Source organism: Bos indicus x Bos taurus, chromosome 4, assembly GCF_003369695.1.
Source record: "Bos indicus x Bos taurus breed Angus x Brahman F1 hybrid chromosome 4, Bos_hybrid_MaternalHap_v2.0, whole genome shotgun sequence".
Lineage (NCBI taxonomy): Eukaryota > Metazoa > Chordata > Mammalia > Artiodactyla > Bovidae > Bos > Bos indicus x Bos taurus.
The window spans coordinates 4,302,444-4,306,850 of NC_040079.1; positions in this window are offsets into that span (position 1 = coordinate 4,302,444).

Here is a 4,407-nt window from a genome sequence, read left to right on the forward strand (position 1 = left end):
TGGACTGCAGCCTACCAGGCTCCTCCGTCCATGGGATTTTCCAGGCAAGAGTACTGGCGTGGGGTGCCATCGCCTTCTCTGATACATGTGTATAGGGTCTGCCAAAAAGTTCATTCAGGTTTTTGTAAGATGTTGTGGAAAAACCCAAACAAACTTTTTGGCCAACCCTATATAGTATAGTCTTACACACACACACACACACACACACACACACACGGGCTTCCCAGGTGGTGCTGCTGCTGCTGCTGCTGCTGCTAAGTCGCTTCAGTCATGTCTGACTCTGTGCGACCCCATAGATGGCAGCCCACAGGTGGTGCTAGTGGTAAAGAACCCACTTGCCATTGCAGAAAATGTAAGAGACTCCAGTTTGATCCCTAGATCAGGAAGATCCCCTGGAGAAGGGAATGACAACCCACTCCAGTATTCTTGCCCAGGAAATCCCATGGACAGAGGGGCTGGTGGGCTACAATCCATAGGGTCTCACAGAGTTGAACACGACTGAAGTGACTTAGCATGTGTACATATATACATGTGCACACATTACGGTATGTAGTATATATATAATGCATATATGTACTACACAATCTTAATTGTAGTTATATGTATAAGCTCTGTATTCATTGAGTATTGTCTGCATCTCCTTCTAGAGGGTAAGCTCCATGAAGGCAGGGAGGTTTGGGCTAGTTTTCCTCTGCTCTACTCCAGCCCTTAATTTGGTGCCTGGTGCGGCAAAGTCATTCAATAAATACTTGCTGATTGATGGAATGATGCCTCTCAGTGTGCATCTTTCCCTTGAGAGCTGTCGCGTCCCTTGGTGTTTTCAACACGTAGGATGAATGGTCCTGGGGGAATGAATGGAATACGGACACTGACGGTTTCTTGCTATCGTGACTCCCAAGTGACAGACTGGAGTGCTGTTGTAAACACTGAGAAGTTCAAGCTCCTCTCCTCCAGTCAGCCGTCCATTCACTCATTCATTCTCCGTTCATTCATTCAGCAGATCTTCACATTCCTTCTACCTGCCGGGGCTGCATAAAGCAAGATTCATCCACAGCAATTGCACATCACTTGGTCTCAAATTGGTGAAACTCTTCATTTTAAAATGCAATTTCAACATTTTAAAAATTCATTAGGAAAACCAAGGAATGATGAACGTTGAGTATTAATTGTCCTCCTTGTTCGTTCTTCTGCAATGATCTGCAAATGACACGTTGCTAGGTCTCCAGAAGGCTGTGGCCGTAGCACCTGTGCGGAGCCCGGGGTTCAGAACCCTGGGCTGGGAGCCAGCTCAGCGCCAGGTTCCCTGTCCTACTTAGACACCTCAACTCCCAGCCTCGCTGTAAGACGTCCACATGACGAGAAGTGGGTGCACTCGGCGTTCCCTGAAAGAGCAGCGTTTAAGGTAGAATTCACACAACTGACTATTGGACACAATGCTGAGGGACGTGCGGGAAGAGGGCCTCCCTGCAGAGATATGAGGTAGGACTCGAGGAAGTGCAGGATCTGGTGGGGAGGGGAGTTCCCAGAAAAACAAAAATTTTACCTTCGTGATATTAATAATTAAAATTATGTCAGCATACACTCAAGTTACTTTACCGAGCAGGTGGCGAGTTCTCACGTTACTTCACTAAATTAATATTTTCCCTCCAAACAGTGGATGGAAATGCCCCTCACGTGAGGAAAAAGCCCATAGTGCCGGTTTCCCAGAGGAAAGAGATGGGCAGGGGTGAGGGGAGTCGCTGATGAGCCCTGTTTGGAGCTGCTGCATTTGGCCCCTGTTCCTGTTTCCCCGAATAAGAGGATCACGAGAGATACCTGAAGCACCAAAAAGGTTCATCTGTGTGTCAGCAGGGCCTGGCCCAGGAAGAATCAGGGGATTTGAGAGGCTGAAAGCCCCTGCATGGGTGTGCTAAGTCGTTCAGTCGTGTCCGACTCTGGGAGACCCCAGGGACTCCGCTGGGCTCCTCTGTCCGTGGGAGTCTCCAGGCAAGAATACTGGAGTGGGTTGCCATGCCCTCCTCCAGGGATTCTTCCAGACCCAGGGATCGAACCCATGTCTCTTACGACTCCTGTGTTGGCAGGTGAATTCTTTACCACTAGTGCCACCGGGGAAAATGTCTTTATAGAAATGCAAATAGATGGGCAGTGTCATTGAACAGAAATGACACTTAAGGGACTTATTTAATCAGATCAACCTCAACCACCAGCCTGCTGAAGTCCGGAAAGGTGTACGCTCGGTCTGGGAACAGAGGCAAGGAATTCCTACAAAATAACAGGAACAGCTATGCCCGTGTGCAGAGTGTGTGCGGTGTGAAGCGTGTGTTTGTGTCATGGGTGCACTGCGTGTCATGTGTGTGGAGACTGTGTGTTCAGTGTGTTGTGAGAACCTGCCCAGCGAGAAGGGGGAGGTGAAAGGGGACGAGAGTGGGGTCATGGGGACCCCCCAGCCCCAGAGCCGTTGCAGCTCCAGGTAGAGGCTCGGGGTCCAGCCCCGGGCATGGTTTCCGGGCACACCTACAGAGGAGGTAGGTGGGGAGCGGGTGTCCGGGCACCGGCCTTTGCCAGCACAGATGGCCTCGCAGGTGGCAACCAGTGTAACACTTTGCAAAACAAGCTTCAAAGGAGGCATCAAGCTGAGACGTGGGCGGTGGGAACAAACCAGCCACGGGACCGTGGGTGGCTTCCAGACTCCGCACGGCATTCACCCAGCGGGTCCACTGGCAGCTCGGAGCCTCGGAGACCAGACCCCACAGCGTGTGTCCACTTCCTGCACCCTGACCCACAACCCTCCTGCACCCTGCCTCTGCCCGTCCATTTCTGGGGTCTCTGTGATGGTCTCCTCTCCCCAAAATCCTTAACCTTCTTCCCTCCCTTCCCCAAAGCCACCTGTGTTCAAGGTGTCCCCTGGGATCACGTTTCAGTGAAGGGTCCCTAACCTCCGAAAGCCCAGCAGAAACATGAACTGACCTAAGAGGGAATGGTTTTTGCTGGAGGAGCTAGAAATGAGAGGAGCTGCAAGTAAAGGAGGTCCCTTGCAGGAGGTGATCCCTGAGACCTGGGAGACATCTGTGCAGGTCCACGGAGTGGGGGGCTGAGACCCTGAGCCCAGAGCCCAGAGGCTCACCCGCTGGCCCCGCGGGGGCCCCTGTTGTGTTTACTCAGACACTCACAGCTTGTTCCTGGAGGGTCTCGCTTTGCACACGTACCTCCCACTTCCCAGCGCATCTTGCCACACACACCCAAACCCAGGAGGCAAAGGATGGACAGAGAAGAGGGTGCAGAGAAAGCCCAGTGTGCAGACTGTGTCCAGATGGCATCTTTCTGCCGGCTCTGTGTGGCCTTGGCTCCCACAGGGCGACTCGCCAGTCCTCAAAACGAGGCGCTGCTCAATCCATGCCTCTTCGCTGAACGGAAGTTGTGTCCTGCTCGGGACCCTGCTGAAGCCACAGGGCCTCAGGGGCTGGGACCAAGGGCCCGGGAGGCCTCCAAGCCAGCACTGATTTGGGGCGGGGAGGTGGAAATGTGGGTGTTGGCACCCACAGCAGCATGTGGCCGGGATGAAGACCGAACCACCACCCCAGGAACTGCAGCTGGGGGACACGCCCCTGGAGCAGGAGCCCTAAGGAAGGTCTGCGGCTTCCTGAGATGCCCGGGTGCCTGCAGGGCTTCATGGCTGACCCTGGAGCCGCTCCATCACCTGTTCCGCCACAGGATGCACATCCCATCATAAGGCGCAAACAGGCCTGTCTGCAGAAGAAGAAAGAAAAGAAAATGAAAGTCTGCCCTGGGGACAGACTCTGCCCTTCCCTGCCCCTCCATCCTCTTAGGATCTGACAACCAGTGAGCTGAACGTGTTAGTCGCTCAGTCGTATCAGATTCTTTGCAACCTCGTGGACGGTAGCCCACCAGGCTCCTCTGTCCATGGGATTTCCCAGGCAAGAATACTAGGCATGGGTTGTCATTTCCTCCTCCAGGGGGTCTTCCTGACCCAGGGATCGAACCTGCATCTCATGCATTGGCAGGCAGATTCTTTACCGTCTGACCCACCAGTAAGCTGGGGATGTCTTTGTATCTCAGGTTCCCTTAGATATTCCCTACTGTGGTCATCGCCTGCACAGTTTCTCTTCCAATGCCTTCGTGCAACTGCTGGGGGGAGGGGGGCTACGAATACACAGGAACCAGGACTGACCTGCCCTCTCCCTTGCGGCAGGAGGATCGGGCTCCGTAACAATGCTGTCCCCCAGCAGATGGCCCATCGGTGCAGCGGACAGATTGCTCCCCACCACCGCCCACCTTGGAGAGGGCCCTGAGCCACTCCTGGGAACACATCACATGCGGGCAGTTCTGTTTCTCGGGGACCTGAGTAAACAGTCTCCCTCATAGGCAGGCTCATCCTCTGTCTGCCAG